This window comes from Osmia lignaria, unplaced genomic scaffold (assembly GCF_051020975.1).
Source record: "Osmia lignaria lignaria isolate PbOS001 unplaced genomic scaffold, iyOsmLign1 scaffold0003, whole genome shotgun sequence".
In the NCBI taxonomy this organism is placed as follows: domain Eukaryota; kingdom Metazoa; phylum Arthropoda; class Insecta; order Hymenoptera; family Megachilidae; genus Osmia; species Osmia lignaria.
This window is the reverse complement of record NW_027478160.1, coordinates 24066916-24089189: the sequence shown is the minus strand read 5'-3', so window position 1 is coordinate 24089189 and position 22274 is coordinate 24066916.

Here is a 22274-nt window from a genome sequence, read left to right as displayed (position 1 = left end):
GGAAGGGGCCTGACGGACATATTTCGAGATATTTCTTCTTCTTGTTGTTCTTCTTCTGCACAGCTAAGCTGGAAGTGGCATTTGCAGCTCGCAATAGTGCAGAGTTATCTCAAAGAAAGGGGCCACGGTGTTTCTGTATATCTATTATGTTGGTGCGGCTTCGGAACTTTTAAATATCTTGATATATCTCGAGAACTACGCATCTGATCAAAAAATATCATAGAACATAAAAAGTAGGAAACTTAATTCTCTACAAAAAAGGTCTCTTAAGATTTTGCCATAGCTCGCTTGGTTTCCGAGATATTTGCAAATTTATCTCAAGGGAAGGGGCCTGACGGACATATTTCGAGATATTTCTTCTTCTTGTTGTTCTTCTTCTGCACAGCTAAACTGGAAGTGGCATTTCCAGCTCGCAATAGTGCAGAGTTATCTCAAAGAAAGGGGCCACGGTGTTTCTGAATCTCTATTATGTTGGTGCGGCTTCGGAACTTTTAAATATCTCGATATATCTCGAAAACTACGCTTCTGATCAAAAAATATCATAGAACATAAATTGTAGGAAACATAATTCTCTACAAAAAAGGTCTCTTAAGATTTTGCCATAACTCGCTTCGTTTCCGAGATATTTGCAAATTTATCTCAAGGGAAGGGGCCTGACGGACATATTTCGAGATATTTCTTCTTCTTGTTGTTCTTCTTCTGCACAGCTAAGCTGGAAGTGGCATTTGCGGCTCGCACTAGTGCAGAGTTATCTCAAAGAAAGGGGCCACGGTGTTTCTGTACCTCTATTATGTTGGTGCGGCTTCGGAACTTTTAAATATCTCGATATATCTCGAAAACTACGCTTCTGATCAAAAAATATCATAGAACATAAATTGTAGGAAACATAATTCTCTACAAAAAAGGTCTCTTAACATTTTGCCATAGCTCGCTTCGTTTCCGAGATATTTGCAGATATATCTCAAGGGAAGGGGCCTGACGGACATATTTCGAGATATTTCTTCTTCTTGTTGTTCTTCTTCTGCACAGCTAAGCTGGAAGTGGCATTTGCAGCTCGCAATAGTGCAGAGTTATCTCAAAGAAAGGGGCCACGGTGTTTCTGTATTTCTATTATGTTGGTGCGGCTTCGGAACTTTTAAATATCTTGATATATCTCGAGAACTACGCATCTGATCAAAAAATATCATAGAACATAAAAAGTAGGAAACTTAATTCTCTACAAAAAAGGTCTCTTAAGATTTTGCCATAGCTCGCTTGGTTTCCGAGATATTTGCAGATTTATCTCAAGGGAAGGGGCCTGACGGACATATTTCGAGATATTTCTTCTTCTTGTTGTTCTTCTTCTGCACAGCTAAACTGGAAGTGGCATTTCCAGCTCGCAATAGTGCAGAGTTATCTCAAAGAAAGGGGCCACGGTGTTTCTGAATCTCTATTATGTTGGTGCGGCTTCGGAACTTTTAAATATCTCGATATATCTCGAAAACTACGCTTCTGATCAAAAAATATCATAGAACATAAATTGTAGGAAACATAATTCTCTACAAAAAATGTCTCTTAACATTTTGCCATAGCTCGCTTCGTTTCCGAGATATTTGCAGATTCAGCTCAAAGGAACGGGCCTGACGGACATATTTCGAGATATTTCTTCTTCTTGTTGTTCTTCTTCTGCACAGCTAAGCTGGCAGTGGCATTTGCGGCTCGCACTAGTGCAGAGTTATCTTAAAGAAAGGGGCCACGGTGTTTCTGTATCTCTATTATGTTGGTGCGGCTTCGGAACTTTTATATATCTCGATATATCTCGAAAACTACGCTTCTGATCAAAAAATATCATAGAACATAAATTGTAGGAAACATAATTCCCTACAAAAAAGGTCTCTTAACATTTTGCCATAGCTCGCTTCGTTTCCGAGATATTTGCAGATATATCACAAGGGAAGGGGCCTGACGGACATATTTCGAGATATTTCTTCTTCTTGTTGTTCTTCTTCTGCACAGCTAAGCTGGAAGTGGCATTTGCAGCTCGCAATAGTGCAGAGTTATCTCAAAGAAAGGGGCCACGGTGTTTCTGTATCTCCATTATGTTGGTGCGGCTTCGGAACTTTTAAATATCTTGAGATATCTCGAGAACTACGCATCTGATCAAAAAATATCATAGAACATAAAAAGTAGCAAACTTAATTCTCTATAAAAAAGGTCTCTTAACATTTTGCTATAGCTCGCTTGGTTTCCGAGATATTTGCGGATTTATCTCAAGGGAAGGGGCCTGACGGACATATTTCGAGATATTTCTTCTTCTTGTTGTTCTTCTTCTGCACAGCTAAGCTGGAAGTGGCATTTGCAGCTCGCAATAGTGCAGAGTTATCTCAAAGAAACGGGCCACGGTGTTTCTGTATCTCTATTATGTTGGTGCGGCTTCGGAACTTTTAAATATCTTGATATATCTCGAGAACTACGCATCTGATCAAAAAATATCATAGAACATAAAAAGTAGGAAACATAATTCTCTACAAAAAAGGTCTCTCAACATTTTGCCATAGCTCGCTTCGTTTCCGAGATATTTGCAGATTTATCTCAAGGGAAGGGGCCTGACGGACATATTTCGAGATATTTCTTCTTCTTGTCGTTCTTCTTCTGCACAGCTAAGCTGGAAGTGGCATTTGCGGCTCGCACTAGTGCAGAGTTATCTCGAAGAAAGGGGCCACGGTGTTTCTGTATCTCTATTATGTTGGTGCGGCTTCGGAACTTTTAAATATCTTGATATATCTCGAGAACTACGCATCTGATCAAAAAATATCATAGAACATAAAAAGTAGGAAACTTAATTCTCTACAAAAAAGGTCTCTTAACATTTTGCCATAGCTCGCTTCGTTTCCGAGATATTTGCAGATTTATGTCAAGGGAAGGGGCCTGACGGACATATTTCGAGATATTTCTTCTTCTTGTTGTTCTTCTTCTGCACAGCTAAGCTGGAAGTGGCATTTGCAGCTCGCAATAGTGCAGAGTTATCTCAAAGAAAGGGGCCACGGTGTTTCTGTATCTCCATTATGTTGGTGCGGCTTCGGAACTTTTAAATATCTTGAGATATCTCGAGAACTACGCATCTGATCAAAAAATATCATAGAACATAAAAAGTATGAAACTTAATTCTCTACAAAAAAGGTCTCTTAACATTTTGCCATAGCTCGCTTGGTTTCCGAGGTATTTGCAGATTTATCTCAAGGGAAGGGGCCTGACGGACATATTTCGAGATATTTCTTCTTCTTGTTGTTCTTCTTCTGCACAGCTAAACTGGAAGTGGCATTTCCAGCTCGCAATAGTGCAGAGTTATCTCAAAGAAAGGGGCCACGGTGTTTCTGTATCTCCATTATGTTGGTGCGGCTTCGGAACTTTTAAATATCTTGAGATATCTCGAGAACTACGCATCTGATCAAAAGATATCATAGAACATAAAAAGTAGGAAACTTAATTCTCTACAAAAAAGGTCTCTTAACATTTTGCCATAGCTCGCTTGGTTTCCGAGATATTTGCAGATTTATCTCAAGGGAAGGGGCCTGACGGACATATTTCGAGATATTTCTTCTTCTTGTTGTTCTTCCTCTGCACAGCTAAACTGGAAGTGGCATTTCCAGCTCGCAATAGTGCAGAGTTATCTCAAAGAAAGGGGCCACGGTGTTTCTGAATCTCTATTATGTTGGTGCGGCTTCGGAACTTTTAAATATCTCGATATATCTCGAAAACTACGCTTCTGATCAAAAAATATCATAGAACATAAATTGTAGGAAACATAATTCTCTACAAAAAACGTCTCTTAACATTTTGCCATAGCTCGCTTCGTTTCCGAGATATTTGCAGATTCAGCTCAAAGGAACCGGCCTGACGGACATATTTCGAGATATTTCTTCTTCTTGTTGTTCTTCTTCTGCACAGCTAAGCTGGCAGTGGCATTTGCGGCTCGCACTAGTGCAGAGTTATCTTAAAGAAAGGGGCCACGGTGTTTCTGTATCTCTATTATGTTGGTGCGGCTTCGGAACTTTTAAATATCTCGATATATCTCGAAAACTACGCTTCTGATCAAAAAATATCATAGAACATAAATTGTAGGAAACATAATTCTCTACAAAAAAAGGTCTCTTAACATTTTGCCATAGCTCGCTTCGTTTCCGAGATATTTGCAGATATATCACAAGGGAAGGGGCCTGACGGACATATTTCGAGATATTTCTTCTTCTTGTCGTTCTTCTTCTGCACAGCTAAGCTGGAAGTGGCATTTGCGGCTCGCACTAGTGCAGAGTTATCTCGAAGAAAGGGGCCACGGTGTTTCTGTATCTCTATTATGTTGGTGCGGCTTCGGAACTTTTAAATATCTTGAGATATCTCGAGAACTACGCATCTGATCAAAAAATATCATAGAACATAAAAAGTAGGAAACTTAATTCTCTATAAAAAAGGTCTCTTAACATTTTGCCATAGCTCGCTTCGTTTCCGAGATATTTGCAGATTTATCTCAAGGGAAGGGGCCTGACGGACATATTTCGAGATATTTCTTCTTCTTGTTGTTCTTCTTCTGCACAGCTAAGCTGGAAGTGGCATTTGCAGCTCGCAATAGTGCAGAGTTATCTCAAAGAAAGGGGCCACGGTGTTTCTGTATCTCTATTATGTTGGTGCGGCTTCGGAACTTTTAAATATCTTGATATATCTCGAGAACTACGCATCTGATCAAAAAATATCATAGAACATAAAAAGTAGGAAACATAATTCTCTACAAAAAAGGTCTCTCAACATTTTGCCATAGCTCGCTTCGTTTCCGAGATATTTGCAGATTTATCTCAAGGGAAGGGGCCTGACGGACATATTTCGAGATATTTCTTCTTCTTGTCGTTCTTCTTCTGCACAGCTAAGCTGGAAGTGGCATTTGCGGCTCGCACTAGTGCAGAGTTATCTCGAAGAAAGGGGCCACGGTGTTTCTGTATCTCTATTATGTTGGTGCGGCTTCGGAACTTTTAAATATCTTGATATATCTCGAGAACTACGCATCTGATCAAAAAATATCATAGAACATAAAAAGTAGGAAACCTAATTTTCTACAAAAAGGGTCTCTTAAGATTTTGCCGTAGCTCGCTTCGTTTTCGAGATGTTTGCAGATTTATCTCAAGGGAAGGGGCCTGACGGACATATTTCGAAATATTTCTTCTTCTTGTTGTTCTTCTTCTGCACAGCTAAGCTGGAAGTGGCATTTACAGCTCGCAATAGTGCAGAGTTATCTCAAAGAACGGGGCCACGGTGTTTCTGTATCTCTATTATGTTGGTGCGGCTTCGCAACTTTTAAATATCTTGATATATCTCGAGAACTACGCATCTGATCAAAAAATATCATAGAACATAAAAAGTAGGAAACTTAATTCTCTACAAATAAAGTCTCTTAACATTTTGCCATAGCTCGCTTCGTTTCCGAGATATTTGCAGATTTATCTCACGGGAAGGGGCCTGACGGACATATTTCGAGATATTTCTTCTTCTTGTTGTTCTTCTTCTGCACAGCTAAACTGGAAGTGGCATTTCCAGCTCGCAATAGTGCAGAGTTATCTCAAAGAAAGGGGCCACGGTGTTTCTGAATCTCTATTATGTTGGTGCGGCTTCGGAACTTTTAAATATCTCGATATATCTCGAAAACTACGCTTCTGATCAAAAAATATCATAGAACATAAATTGTAGGAAACATAATTCTCTACAAAAAATGTCTCTTAACATTTTGCCATAGCTCGCTTCGTTTCCGAGATATTTGCAGATTCAGCTCAAAGGAACGGGCCTGACGGACATATTTCGAGATATTTCTTCTTCTTGTTGTTCTTCTTCTGCACAGCTAAGCTGGCAGTGGCATTTGCGGCTCGCACTAGTGCAGAGTTATCTTAAAGAAAGGGGCCACGGTGTTTCTGTATCTCTATTATGTTGGTGCGGCTTCGGAACTTTTAAATATCTCGATATATCTCGAAAACTACGCTTCTGATCAAAAAATATCATAGAACATAAATTGTAGGAAACATAATTCTCTACAAAAAAGGTCTCTTAACATTTTGCCATAGCTCGCTTCGTTTCCGAGATATTTGCAGATATATCACAAGGGAAGGGGCCTGACGGACATATTTCGAGATATTTCTTCTTCTTGTTGTTCTTCTTCTGCACAGCTAAGCTGGAAGTGGCATTTGCAGCTCGCAATAGTGCAGAGTTGTCTCAAAGAAAGGGGCCACGGTGTTTCTGTATCTCTATTATGTTGGTGCGGCTTCGGAACTTTTAAATATCTTGATATATCTCGAGAACTACGCATCTGATCAAAAAATATCATAGAACATAAAAAGTAGGAAACTTAATTCTCTACAAAAAAGGTCTCTTAAGATTTTGCCATAGCTCGCTTGGTTTCCGAGATATTTGCAGATTTATCTCAAGGGAAGGGGCCTGACGTACATATTTCGAGATATTTCTTCTTCTTGTTGTTCTTCTTCTGCACAGCTAAACTGGAAGTGGCATTTCCAGCTCGCAATAGTGCAGAGTTATCTCAAAGAAAGGGGCCACGGTGTTTCTGAATCTCTATTATGTTGGTGCGGCTTCGGAACTTTTAAATATCTCGATATATCTCGAAAACTACGCTTCTGATCAAAAAATATCATAGAACATAAATTGTAGGAAACATAATTCTCTACAAAAAATGTCTCTTAACATTTTGCCATAGCTCGCTTCGTTTCCGAGATATTTGCAGATTCAGCTCAAAGGAACGGGCCTGACGGACATATTTCGAGATATTTCTTCTTCTTGTTGTTCTTCTTCTGCACAGCTAAGCTGGCAGTGGCATTTGCGGCTCGCACTAGTGCAGAGTTATCTTAAAGAAAGGGGCCACGGTGTTTCTGTATCTCTATTATGTTGGTGCGGCTTCGGAACTTTTAAATATCTGGATATATCTCGAAAACTACGCTTCTGATCAAAAAATATCATAGAACATAAATTGTAGGAAACATAATTCTCTACAAAAAAGGTCTCTTAACATTTTGCCATAGCTCGCTTCGTTTCCGAGATATTTGCAGATATATCACAAGGGAAGGGGCCTGACGGACATATTTCGAGATATTTCTTCTTCTTGTTGTTCTTCTTCTGCACAGCTAAGCTGGAAGTGGCATTTGCAGCTCGCAATAGTGCAGAGTTGTCTCAAAGAAAGGGGCCACGGTGTTTCTGTATCTCTATTATGTTGGTGCGGCTTCGGAACTTTTAAATATCTTGATATATCTCGAGAACTACGCATCTGATCAAAAAATATCATAGAACATAAAAAGTAGGAAACTTAATTCTCTACAAAAAAGGTCTCTTAAGATTTTGCCATAGCTCGCTTGGTTTCCGAGATATTTGCAGATTTATCTCAAGGGAAGGGGCCTGACGTACATATTTCGAGATATTTCTTCTTCTTGTTGTTCTTCTTCTGCACAGCTAAACTGGAAGTGGCATTTCCAGCTCGCAATAGTGCAGAGTTATCTCAAAGAAAGGGGCCACGGTGTTTCTGAATCTCTAGTATGTTGGTGCGGCTTCGGAACTTTTAAATATCTCGATATATCTCGAAAACTACGCTTCTGATCAAAAAATATCATAGAACATAAATTGTAGGAAACATAATTCTCTACAAAAAATGTCTCTTAACATTTTGCCATAGCTCGCTTCGTTTCCGAGATATTTGCAGATTCAGCTCAAAGGAACGGGCCTGACGGACATATTTCGAGATATTTCTTCTTCTTGTTGTTCTTCTTCTGCACAGCTAAGCTGGCAGTGGCATTTGCGGCTCGCACTAGTGCAGAGTTATCTTAAAGAAAGGGGCCACGGTGTTTCTGTATCTCTATTATGTTGGTGCGGCTTCGGAACTTTTAAATATCTCGATATATCTCGAAAACTACGCTTCTGATCAAAAAATATCATAGAACATAAAAAGTAGGAAACTTAATTCTCTACAAAAAAGGTCTCTTAACATTTTGCCATAGCACGCTTCGTTTCCGAGATATTTGCAGATATATCTCAAGGGAAGGGGCCTGACGGACATATTTCGAGATATTTCTTCTTCTTGTTGTTCTTCTTCTGCACAGCTAAGCTGGAAGTGGCATTTGCAGCTCGCAATAGTGCAGAGTTATCTCAAAGAAAGGGGCCACGGTGTTTCTGTATCTCTATTATGTTGGTGCGGCTTCGGAACTTTTAAATATCTTGATATATCTCGAGAACTACGCATCTGATCAAAAAATATCATAGAACATAAAAAGTAGGAAACATAATTCTCTACAAAAAAGGTCTCTCAACATTTTGCCATAGCTCGCTTCGTTTCCGAGATATTTGCAGATACATCTCAAGGGAAGGGGCCTGACGGACATATTTCGAGATATTTCTTCTTCTTGTTGTTCTTCTTCTGCACAGCTAAGCTGGAAGTGGCATTTGCAGCTCGCAATAGTGCAGAGTTATCTCAAAGAAAGGGGCCACGGTGTTTCTGTATCTCCATTATGTTGGTGCGGCTTCGGAACTTTTAAATATCTTGAGATATCTCGAGAACTACGCATCTGATCAAAAAATATCATAGAACATAAAAAGTAGGAAACTTAATTCTCTACAAAAAGGTCTCTTAACATTTTGCCATAGCTCGCTTGGTTTCCGAGATATTTGCAGATTTATCTCAAGGGAAGGGGCCTGACGGACATATTTCGAGATATTTCTTCTTCTTGTTGTTCTTCTTCTGCACAGCTAAACTGGAAGTGGCATTTCCAGCTCGCAATAGTGCAGAGTTATCTCAAAGAAAGGGGCCACGGTGTTTCTGTATCTCCATTATGTTGGTGCGGCTTCGGAACTTTTAAATATCTTGAGATATCTCGAGAACTACGCATCTGATCAAAAAATATCATAGAACATAAAAAGTAGGAAACTTAATTCTCTACAAAAAAGGTCTCTTAACATTTTGCCATAGCACGCTTCGTTTCCGAGATATTTGCAGATATATCTCAAGGGAAGGGGCCTGACGGACATATTTCGAGATATTTCTTCTTCTTGTTGTTCTTCTTCTGCACAGCTAAGCTGGAAGTGGCATTTGCGGCTCGCACTAGTGCAGAGTTATCTCAAAGAAAGGGGCCACGGTGTTTCTGTACCTCTATTATGTTGGTGCGGCTTCGGAACTTTTAAATATCTCGATATGTCTCGAAAACTACGCTTCTGATCAAAAAATATCATAGAACATAAATTGTAGGAAACATAATTCTCTACAAAAAAGGTCTCTTAACATTTTGCCATAGCTCGCTTCGTTTCCGAGATATTTGCAGATATATCTCAAGGGAAGGGGCCTGACGGACATATTTCGAGATATTTCTTCTTCTTGTTGTTCTTCTTCTGCACAGCTAAGCTGGAAGTGGCATTTCCAGCTCGCAATAGTGCAGAGTTATCTCAAAGAAAGGGGCCACGGTGTTTCTGAATCTCTATTATGTTGGTGCGGCTTCGGAACTTTTAAATATCTCGATATATCTCGAAAACTACGCTTCTGATCAAAAAATATCATAGAACATAAATTGTAGGAAACATAATTCTCTACAAAAAAGGTCTCTTAAGATTTTGCCATAACTCGCTTCGTTTCCGAGATATTTGCAAATTTATCTCAAGGGAAGGGGCCTGACGGACATATTTCGAGATATTTCTTCTTCTTGTTGTTCTTCTTCTGCACAGCTAAGCTGGAAGTGGCATTTGCGGCTCGCACTAGTGCAGAGTTATCTCAAAGAAAGGGGCCACGGTGTTTCTGTACCTCTATTATGTTGGTGCGGCTTCGGAACTTTTAAATATCTCGATATATCTCGAAAACTACGCTTCTGATCAAAAAATATCATAGAACATAAATTGTAGGAAACATAATTCTCTACAAAAAAGGTCTCTTAACATTTTGCCATAGCTCGCTTCGTTTCCGAGATATTTGCAGATATATCTCAAGGGAAGGGGCCTGACGGACATATTTCGAGATATTTCTTCTTCTTGTTGTTCTTCTTCTGCACAGCTAAGCTGGAAGTGGCATTTCCAGCTCGCAATAGTGCAGAGTTATCTCAAAGAAAGGGGCCACGGTGTTTCTGAATCTCTATTATGTTGGTGCGGCTTCGGAACTTTTAAATATCTCGATATATCTCGAAAACTACGCTTCTGATCAAAAAATATCATAGAACATAAATTGTAGGAAACATAATTCTCTACAAAAAAGGTCTCTTAAGATTTTGCCATAACTCGCTTCGTTTCCGAGATATTTGCAAATTTATCTCAAGGGAAGGGGCCTGACGGACATATTTCGAGATATTTCTTCTTCTTGTTGTTCTTCTTCTGCACAGCTAAGCTGGAAGTGGCATTTGCGGCTCGCACTAGTGCAGAGTTATCTCAAAGAAAGGGGCCACGGTGTTTCTGTACCTCTATTATGTTGGTGCGGCTTCGGAACTTTTAAATATCTCGATATATCTCGAAAACTACGCTTCTGATCAAAAAATATCATAGAACATAAATTGTAGGAAACATAATTCTCTACAAAAAAGGTCTCTTAACATTTTGCCATAGCTCGCTTCGTTTCCGAGATATTTGCAGATATATCTCAAGGGAAGGGGCCTGACGGACATATTTCGAGATATTTCTTCTTCTTGTTGTTCTTCTTCTGCACAGCTAAGCTGGAAGTGGCATTTGCAGCTCGCAATAGTGCAGAGTTATCTCAAAGAAAGGGGCCACGGTGTTTCTGTATTTCTATTATGTTGGTGCGGCTTCGGAACTTTTAAATATCTTGATATATCTCGAGAACTACGCATCTGATCAAAAAATATCATAGAACATAAAAAGTAGGAAACTTAATTCTCTACAAAAAAGGTCTCTTAAGATTTTGCCATAGCTCGCTTGGTTTCCGAGATATTTGCAGATTTATCTCAAGGGAAGGGGCCTGACGGACATATTTCGAGATATTTCTTCTTCTTGTTGTTCTTCTTCTGCACAGCTAAGCTGGAAGTGGCATTTGCAGCTCGCAATAGTGCAGAGTTATCTCAAAGAAAGGGGCCACGGTGTTTCTGTACCTCTATTATGTTGGTGCGGCTTCGGAACTTTTAAATATCTCGATATATCTCGAAAACTACGCTTCTGATCAAAAAATATCATAGAACATAAATTGTAGGAAACATAATTCTCTACAAAAAAGGTCTCTTAACATTTTGCCATAGCTCGCTTCGTTTCCGAGATATTTGCAGATATATCTCAAGGGAAGGGGCCTGACGGACATATTTCGAGATATTTCTTCTTCTTGTTGTTCTTCTTCTGCACAGCTAAGCTGGAAGTGGCATTTCCAGCTCGCAATAGTGCAGAGTTATCTCAAAGAAAGGGGCCACGGTGTTTCTGAATCTCTATTATGTTGGTGCGGCTTCGGAACTTTTAAATATCTCGATATATCTCGAAAACTACGCTTCTGATCAAAAAATATCATAGAACATAAATTGTAGGAAACATAATTCTCTACAAAAAAGGTCTCTTAAGATTTTGCCATAACTCGCTTCGTTTCCGAGATATTTGCAAATTTATCTCAAGGGAAGGGGCCTGACGGACATATTTCGAGATATTTCTTCTTCTTGTTGTTCTTCTTCTGCACAGCTAAGCTGGAAGTGGCATTTGCGGCTCGCACTAGTGCAGAGTTATCTCAAAGAAAGGGGCCACGGTGTTTCTGTACCTCTATTATGTTGGTGCGGCTTCGGAACTTTTAAATATCTCGATATATCTCGAAAACTACGCTTCTGATCAAAAAATATCATAGAACATAAATTGTAGGAAACATAATTCTCTACAAAAAAGGTCTCTTAACATTTTGCCATAGCTCGCTTCGTTTCCGAGATATTTGCAGATATATCTCAAGGGAAGGGGCCTGACGGACATATTTCGAGATATTTCTTCTTCTTGTTGTTCTTCTTCTGCACAGCTAAGCTGGAAGTGGCATTTGCAGCTCGCAATAGTGCAGAGTTATCTCAAAGAAAGGGGCCACGGTGTTTCTGTATTTCTATTATGTTGGTGCGGCTTCGGAACTTTTAAATATCTTGATATATCTCGAGAACTACGCATCTGATCAAAAAATATCATAGAACATAAAAAGTAGGAAACTTAATTCTCTACAAAAAAGGTCTCTTAAGATTTTGCCATAGCTCGCTTGGTTTCCGAGATATTTGCAGATTTATCTCAAGGGAAGGGGCCTGACGGACATATTTCGAGATATTTCTTCTTCTTGTTGTTCTTCTTCTGCACAGCTAAACTGGAAGTGGCATTTCCAGCTCGCAATAGTGCAGAGTTATCTCAAAGAAAGGGGCCACGGTGTTTCTGAATCTCTATTATGTTGGTGCGGCTTCGGAACTTTTAAATATCTCGATATATCTCGAAAACTACGCTTCTGATCAAAAAATATCACAGAACATAAATTGTAGGAAACATAATTCTCTACAAAAAATGTCTCTTAACATTTTGCCATAGCTCGCTTCGTTTCCGAGATATTTGCAGATTCAGCTCAAAGGAACGGGCCTGACGGACATATTTCGAGATATTTCTTCTTCTTGTTGTTCTTCTTCTGCACAGCTAAGCTGGCAGTGGCATTTGCGGCTCGCACTAGTGCAGAGTTATCTTAAAGAAAGGGGCCACTGTGTTTCTGTATCTCTATTATGTTGGTGCGGCTTCGGAACTTTTAAATATCTCGATATATCTCGAAAACTACGCTTCTGATCAAAAAATATCATAGAACATAAATTGTAGGAAACATAATTCTCTACAAAAAAGGTCTCTTAACATTTTGCCATAGCTCGCTTCGTTTCCGAGATATTTGCAGATATATCACAAGGGAAGGGGCCTGACGGACATATTTCGAGATATTTCTTCTTCTTGTTGTTCTTCTTCTGCACAGCTAAGCTGGAAGTGGCATTTGCAGCTCGCAATAGTGCAGAGTTATCTCAAAGAAAGGGGCCACGGTGTTTCTGTATCTCCATTATGTTGGTGCGGCTTCGGAACTTTTAAATATCTTGAGATATCTCGAGAACTACGCATCTGATCAAAAAATATCATAGAACATAAAAAGTAGGCAACTTAATTCTCTATAAAAAAGGTCTCTTAACATTTTGCCATAGCTCGCTTCGTTTCCGAGATATTTGCAGATTTATCTCAAGGGAAGGGGCCTGACGGACATATTTCGAGATATTTCTTCTTCTTGTTGTTCTTCTTCTGCACAGCTAAGCTGGAAGTGGCATTTGCAGCTCGCAATAGTGCAGAGTTATCTCAAAGAAAGGGGCCACGGTGTTTCTGTATCTCTATTATGTTGGTGCGGCTTCGGAACTTTTAAATATCTTGATATATCTCGAGAACTACGCATCTGATCAAAAAATATCATAGAACATAAAAAGTAGGAAACATAATTCTCTACAAAAAGGGTCTCTCAACATTTTGCCATAGCTCGCTTCGTTTCCGAGATATTTGCAGATTTATCTCAAGGGAAGGGGCCTGACGGACATATTTCGAGATATTTCTTCTTCTTGTCGTTCTTCTTCTGCACAGCTAAGCTGGAAGTGGCATTTGCGGCTCGCACTAGTGCAGAGTTATCTCGAAGAAAGGGGCCACGGTGTTTCTGTATCTCTATTATGTTGGTGCGGCTTCGGAACTTTTAAATATCTTGGTATATCTCGAGAACTACGCATCTGATCAAAAAATATCATAGAACATAAAAAGTAGGAAACTTAATTCTCTACAAAAAAGGTCTCTTAACATTTTGCCATAGCTCGCTTCGTTTCCGAGATATTTGCAGATTTATCTCAAGGGAAGGGGCCTGACGGACATATTTCGAGATATTTCTTCTTCTTGTTGTTCTTCTTCTGCACAGCTAAGCTGGAAGTGGCATTTGCAGCTCGCAATAGTGCAGAGTTATCTCAAAGAAAGGGGCCACGGTGTTTCTGTATCTCCATTATGTTGGTGCGGCTTCGGAACTTTTAAATATCTTGAGATATCTCGAGAACTACGCATCTGATCAAAAAATATCATAGAACATAAAAAGTATGAAACTTAATTCTCTACAAAAAAGGTCTCTTAACATTTTGCCATAGCTCGCTTGGTTTCCGAGATATTTGCAGATTTATCTCAAGGGAAGGGGCCTGACGGACATATTTCGAGATATTTCTTCTTCTTGTTGTTCTTCTTCTGCACAGCTAAACTGGAAGTGGCATTTCCAGCTCGCAATAGTGCAGAGTTATCTCAAAGAAAGGGGCCACGGTGTTTCTGTATCTCCATTATGTTGGTGCGGCTTCGGAACTTTTAAATATCTTGAGATATCTCGAGAACTACGCATCTGATCAAAAAATATCATAGAACATAAAAAGTAGGAAACTTAATTCTCTACAAAAAAGGTCTCTTAACATTTTGCCATAGCTCGCTTGGTTTCCGAGATATTTGCAGATTTATCTCAAGGGAAGGGGCCTGACGGACATATTTCGAGATATTTCTTCTTCTTGTTGTTCTTCTTCTGCACAGCTAAGCTGGAAGTGGCATTTGCAGCTCGCAATAGTGCAGAGTTATCTCAGAGAAAGGGGCCACGGTGTTTCTGTATTTCTATTATGTTGGTGCGGCTTCGGAACTTTTAAATATCTTGATATATCTCGAGAACTACGCATCTGATCAAAAAATATCATAGAACATGAAAAGTAGGAAACTTAATTCTCTACAAAAAAGGTCTCTTAACATTTTGCCATAGCTCGCTTCGTTTCCGAGATATTTGCAGATTTATCTCAAGGGAAGGGGCCTGACGGACATATTTCGAGATATTTCTTCTTCTTGTTGTTCTTCTTCTGCACAGCTAAACTGGAAGTGGCATTTCCAGCTCGCAATAGTGCAGAGTTATCTCAAAGAAAGGGGCCACGGTGTTTCTGTATCTCCATTATGTTGGTGCGGCTTCGGAACTTTTAAATATCTTGAGATATCTCGAGAACTACGCATCTGATCAAAAAATATCATAGAACATAAAAAGTAGGAAACTTAATTCTCTACAAAAAAGGTCTCTTAACATTTTGCCATAGCTCGCTTGGTTTCCGAGATATTTGCAGATTTATCTCAAGGGAAGGGGCCTGACGGACATATTTCGAGATATTTCTTCTTCTTGTTGTTCTTCTTCTGCACAGCTAAGCTGGAAGTGGCATTTGCAGCTCGCAATAGTGCAGAGTTATCTCAGAGAAAGGGGCCACGGTGTTTCTGTATTTCTATTATGTTGGTGCGGCTTCGGAACTTTTAAATATCTTGATATATCTCGAGAACTACGCATCTGATCAAAAAATATCATAGAACATGAAAAGTAGGAAACTTAATTCTCTACAAAAAAGGTCTCTTAACATTTTGCCATAGCTCGCTTCGTTTCCGAGATATTTGCAGATTTATCTCAAGGGAAGGGGCCTGACGGACATATTTCGAGATATTTCTTCTTCTTGTTGTTCTTCTTCTGCACAGCTAAGCTGGAAGTGGCATTTGCAGCTCGCAATAGTGCAGAGTTATCTCAGAGAAAGGGGCCACGGTGTTTCTGTATTTCTATTATGTTGGTGCGGCTTCGGAACTTTTAAATATCTTGATATATCTCGAGAACTACGCATCTGATCAAAAAATATCATAGAACATGAAAAGTAGGAAACTTAATTCTCTACAAAAAAGGTCTCTTAACATTTTGCCATAGCTCGCTTCGTTTCCGAGATATTTGCAGATTTATCTCAAGGGAAGGGGCCTGACGGACATATTTCGAGATATTTCTTCTTCTTGTTGTTCTTCTTCTGCACAGCTAAACTGGAAGTGGCATTTCCAGCTCGCAATAGTGCAGAGTTATCTCAAAGAAAGGGGCCACGGTGTTTCTGTATCTCCATTATGTTGGTGCGGCTTCGGAACTTTTAAATATCTTGAGATATCTCGAGAACTACGCATCTGATCAAAAAATATCATAGAACATAAAAAGTAGGAAACTTAATTCTCTACAAAAAAGGTCTCTTAACATTTTGCCATAGCTCGCTTGGTTTCCGAGATATTTGCAGATTTATCTCAAGGGAAGGGGCCTGACGGACATATTTCGAGATATTTCTTCTTCTTGTTGTTCTTCTTCTGCACAGCTAAGCTGGAAGTGGCATTTGCAGCTCGCAATAGTGCAGAGTTATCTCAGAGAAAGGGGCCACGGTGTTTCTGTATTTCTATTATGTTGGTGCGGCTTCGGAACTTTTAAATATCTTGATATATCTCGAGAACTACGCATCTGATCAAAAAATATCATAGAACATGAAAAGTAGGAAACTTAATTCTCTACAAAAAAGGTCTCTTAACATTTTGCCATAGCTCGCTTCGTTTCCGAGATATTTGCAGATTTATCTCAAGGGAAGGGGCCTGACGGACATATTTCGAGATATTTCTTCTTCTTGTTGTTCTTCTTCTGCACAGCTAAGCTGGAAGTGGCATTTGCAGCTCGCAATAGTGCAGAGTTATCTCAAAGAAAGGGGCCACGGTGTTTCTGTATCTCTATTATGTTGGTGCGGCTTCGGAACTTTTAAATATCTTGATATATCTCGAGAACTACGCATCTGATCAAAAAATACCATAGAACATAAAAAGTAGGAAACTTAATTCTCTACAAAAAAGGTCTCTTAACATTTTGCCATAGCTCGCTTCGTTTCCGAGATATTTGCAGATTTATCTCAAGGGAAGGGGCCTGACGGACATATTTCGAGATATTTCTTCTTCTTGTCGTTCTTCTTCTGCACAGCTAAGCTGGAAGTGGCATTTGCGGCTCGCACTAGTGCAGAGTTATCTCGAAGAAAGGGGCCACGGTGTTTCTGTATCTCTATTATGTTGGTGCGGCTTCGGAACTTTTAAATATCTTGATATATCTCGAGAACTACGCATCTGATCAAAAAATATCATAGAACATAAAAAGTAGGAAACTTAATTCTCTACAAAAAAGGTCTCTTAACATTTTGCCATAGCTCGCTTCGTTTCCGAGATATTTGCAGATTTATCTCAAGGGATGGGGCCTGACGGACATATTTCGAGATATTTCTTCTTCTTGTTGTTCTTCTTCTGCACAGCTAACCTGGAAGTGGCATTTGCAGCTCGCAATAGTGCAGAGTTATCTCAAAGAAAGAGGCCACGGTGTTTCTGTATCTCTATTATGTTGGTGCGGCTTCGGAACTTTTAAATATCTTGATATATCTCGAGAACTACGCATCTGATCAAAAAATATCATAGAACATAAAAAGTAGGAAACTTAATTCTCTACAAATAAGGTCTCTTAACATTTTGCCATAGCTCGCTTGGTTTCCGAGATATTTGCAGATTTATCTCAAGGGAAGGGGCCTGACGGACATATTTCGAGATATTTCTTCTTCTTGTTGTTCTTCTTCTGCACAGCTAAACTGGAAGTGGCATTTCCAGCTCGCAATAGTGCAGAGTTATCTCAAAGAAAGGGGCCACGGTGTTTCTGTATCTCCATTATGTTGGTGCGGCTTCGGAACTTTTAAATATCTTGAGATATCTCGAGAACTACGCATCTGATCAAAAAATATCATAGAACATAAAAAGTAGGAAACTTAATTCTCTACAAAAAAGGTCTCTTAACATTTTGCCATAGCTCGCTTGGTTTCCGAGATATTTGCAGATTTATCTCAAGGGAAGGGGCCTGACGGACATATTTCGAGATATTTCTTCTTCTTGTTGTTCTTCTTCTGCACAGCTAAGCTGGAAGTGGCATTTGCAGCTCGCAATAGTGCAGAGTTATCTCAGAGAAAGGGGCCACGGTGTTTCTGTATTTCTATTATGTTGGTGCGGCTTCGGAACTTTTAAATATCTTGATATATCTCGAGAACTACGCATCTGATCAAAAAATATCATAGAACATGAAAAGTAGGAAACTTAATTCTCTACAAAAAAGGTCTCTTAACATTTTGCCATAGCTCGCTTCGTTTCCGAGATATTTGCAGATTTATCTCAAGGGAAGGGGCCTGACGGACATATTTCGAGATATTTCTTCTTCTTGTTGTTCTTCTTCTGCACAGCTAAACTGGAAGTGGCATTTCCAGCTCGCAATAGTGCAGAGTTATCTCAAAGAAAGGGGCCACGGTGTTTCTGTATCTCCATTATGTTGGTGCGGCTTCGGAACTTTTAAATATCTTGAGATATCTCGAGAACTACGCATCTGATCAAAAAATATCATAGAACATAAAAAGTAGGAAACTTAATTCTCTACAAAAAAGGTCTCTTAACATTTTGCCATAGCTCGCTTGGTTTCCGAGATATTTGCAGATTTATCTCAAGGGAAGGGGCCTGACGGACATATTTCGAGATATTTCTTCTTCTTGTTGTTCTTCTTCTGCACAGCTAAGCTGGAAGTGGCATTTGCAGCTCGCAATAGTGCAGAGTTATCTCAGAGAAAGGGGCCACGGTGTTTCTGTATTTCTATTATGTTGGTGCGGCTTCGGAACTTTTAAATATCTTGATATATCTCGAGAACTACGCATCTGATCAAAAAATATCATAGAACATGAAAAGTAGGAAACTTAATTCTCTACAAAAAAGGTCTCTTAACATTTTGCCATAGCTCGCTTCGTTTCCGAGATATTTGCAGATTTATCTCAAGGGAAGGGGCCTGACGGACATATTTCGAGATATTTCTTCTTCTTGTTGTTCTTCTTCTGCACAGCTAAGCTGGAAGTGGCATTTGCAGCTCGCAATAGTGCAGAGTTATCTCAAAGAAAGGGGCCACGGTGTTTCTGTATCTCTATTATGTTGGTGCGGCTTCGGAACTTTTAAATATCTTGATATATCTCGAGAACTACGCATCTGATCAAAAAATACCATAGAACATAAAAAGTAGGAAACTTAATTCTCTACAAAAAAGGTCTCTTAACATTTTGCCATAGCTCGCTTCGTTTCCGAGATATTTGCAGATTTATCTCAAGGGAAGGGGCCTGACGGACATATTTCGAGATATTTCTTCTTCTTGTCGTTCTTCTTCTGCACAGCTAAGCTGGAAGTGGCATTTGCGGCTCGCACTAGTGCAGAGTTATCTCGAAGAAAGGGGCCACGGTGTTTCTGTATCTCTATTATGTTGGTGCGGCTTCGGAACTTTTAAATATCTTGATATATCTCGAGAACTACGCATCTGATCAAAAAATATCATAGAACATAAAAAGTAGGAAACTTAATTCTCTACAAAAAAGGTCTCTTAACATTTTGCCATAGCTCGCTTCGTTTCCGAGATATTTGCAGATTTATCTCAAGGGATGGGGCCTGACGGACATATTTCGAGATATTTCTTCTTCTTGTTGTTCTTCTTCTGCACAGCTAACCTGGAAGTGGCATTTGCAGCTCGCAATAGTGCAGAGTTATCTCAAAGAAAGAGGCCACGGTGTTTCTGTATCTCTATTATGTTGGTGCGGCTTCGGAACTTTTAAATATCTTGATATATCTCGAGAACTACGCATCTGATCAAAAAATATCATAGAACATAAAAAGTAGGAAACTTAATTCTCTACAAATAAGGTCTCTTAACATTTTGCCATAGCCCGCTTCGTTTCCGAGATATTTGCAGATTTATCTCAAGGGAAGGGGCCTGACGGACATATTTCGAGATATTTCTTCTTCTTGTTGTTCTTCTTCTGCACAGCTAAGCTGGAAGTGGCATTTGCAGCTCGCAATAGTGCATAGTTATCTCAAAGAAAGGGGCCACGGTGTTTCTGTATCTCTATTATGTTGGTGCGGCTTCGGAACTTTCAAATATCTTGATATATCTCGAGAACTACGCATCTGATCAAAAAATATCATAGAACATAAAAAGTAGGAAACTTAATTCTCTACAAAAAAGGTCTCTTAACATTTTGCCATAGCTCGCTTCGTTTCCGAGATATTTGCAGATTTATCTCGAGGGAAGGGGCCTGACGGACATATTTCGAGATATTTCTTCTTCTTGTTGTTCTTCTTCTGCACAGCTAAGCTGGAAGTGACATTTGCGGCTCGCACTAGTGCAGAGTTATCTCAAAGAAAGGGGCCACGGTGTTTCTGGATCTCTATTATGTTGGTGCGGCTTCGGAACTTTCAAATATCTCGATATATCTCGAAAACTACGCTTCTGATCAAAAAATATCATAGAACATAAATTGTAGGAAACATAATTCTCTACAAAAAAGGTCTCTTAACATTTTGCCATAGCTCGTTTCGTTTCCGAGATATTTGCAGATATATCTCAAGGGAAGGGGCCTGACGGACATATTTCGAGATATTTCTTCTTCTTGTTGTTCTTCTTCTGCACAGCTAAGCAGGAAGTGGCATTTGCGGCTCGCGCTAGTGCAGAGTTATCTCAAAGAAAGGGGCCACGGTGTTTCTGTACCTCTATTATGTTGGTGCGGCTTCGGAACTTTTAAATATCTCGATATATCTCGAAAACTACGCTTCTGATCAAAAAATATCATAGAACATAAATTGTAGGAAACTTAATTCTCTACAAAAAAGGTCTCTCAAGATTTTGCCATAACTCGCTTCGTTTCCGAGATATTTGCAAATTTATCTCAAGGGAAGGGGCCTGACGGACATATTTCGAGATATTTCTTCTTCTTGTTGTTCTTCTTCTGCACAGCTAAGCTGGAAGTGGCATTTGCGGCTCGCACTAGTGCAGAGTTATCTCAAAGAAAGGGGCCACGGTGTTTCTGTACCTCTATTATGTTGGTGCGGCTTCGGAACTTTTAAATATCTCGATATATCTCGAAAACTACGCTTCTGATCAAAAAATATCATAGAACATAAATTGTAGGAAACTTAATTCTCTACAAAAAAGGTCTCTCAAGATTTTGCCATAACTCGCTTCGTTTCCGAGATATTTGCAAATTTATCTCAAGGGAAGGGGCCTGACGGACATATTTCGAGATATTTCTTCTTCTTGTTGTTCTTCTTCTGCACAGCTAAGCTGGAAGTGGCATTTGCGGCTCGCACTAGTGCAGAGTTATCTCAAAGAAAGGGGCCACGGTGTTTCTGTACCTCTATTATGTTGGTGCGGCTTCGGAACTTTTAAATATCTCGATATATCTCGAAAACTACGCTTCTGATCAAAAAATATCATAGAACATAAATTGTAGGAAACATAATTCTCTACAAAAAAGGTCTCTTAACATTTTGCCATAGCTCGCTTCGTTTCCGAGATATTTGCAGATATATCTCAAGGGAAGGGGCCTGACGGACATATTTCGAGATATTTCTTCTTCTTGTTGTTCTTCTTCTGCACAGCTAAGCTGGAAGTGGCATTTGCAGCTCGCAATAGTGCAGAGTTATCTCAAAGAAAGGAGCCACGGTGTTTCTGTATTTCTATTATGTTGGTGCGGCTTCGGAACTTTTAAATATCTTGATATATCTCGAGAACTACGCATCTGATCAAAAAATATCATAGAACATAAAAAGTAGGAAACTTAATTCTCTACAAAAAAGGTCTCTTAAGATTTTGCCATAGCTCGCTTGGTTTCCGAGATATTTGCAGATTTATCTCAAGGGAAGGGGCCTGACGGACATATTTCGAGATATTTCTTCTTCTTGTTGTTCTTCTTCTGCACAGCTAAACTGGAAGTGGCATTTCCAGCTCGCAATAGTGCAGAGTTATCTCAAAGAAAGGGGCCACGGTGTTTCTGAATCTCTATTATGTTGTTGCGGCTTCGGAACTTTTAAATATCTCGATATATCTCGAAAACTACGCTTCTGATCAAAAAATATCATAGAACATAAATTGTAGGAAACATAATTCTCTACAAAAAAGGTCTCTTAAGATTTTGCCATAACTCGCTTCGTTTCCGAGATATTTGCAAATTTATCTCAAGGGAAGGGGCCTGACGGACATATTTCGAGATATTTCTTCTTCTTGTTGTTCTTCTTCTGTACAGCTAAGCTGGAAGTGGCATTTGCGGCTCGCACTAGTGCAGAGTTATCTCAAAGAAAGGGGCCACGGTGTTTCTGTACCTCTATTATGTTGGTGCGGCTTCGGAACTTTTAAATATCTCGATATATCTCGAAAACTACGCTTCTGATCAAAAAATATCATAGAACATAAATTGTAGGAAACATAATTCTCTACAAAAAAGGTCTCTTAACATTTTGCCATAGCTCGCTTCGTTTCCGAGATATTTGCAGATATATCTCAAGGGAAGGGGCCTGACGGACATATTTCGAGATATTTCTTCTTCTTGTTGTTCTTCTTC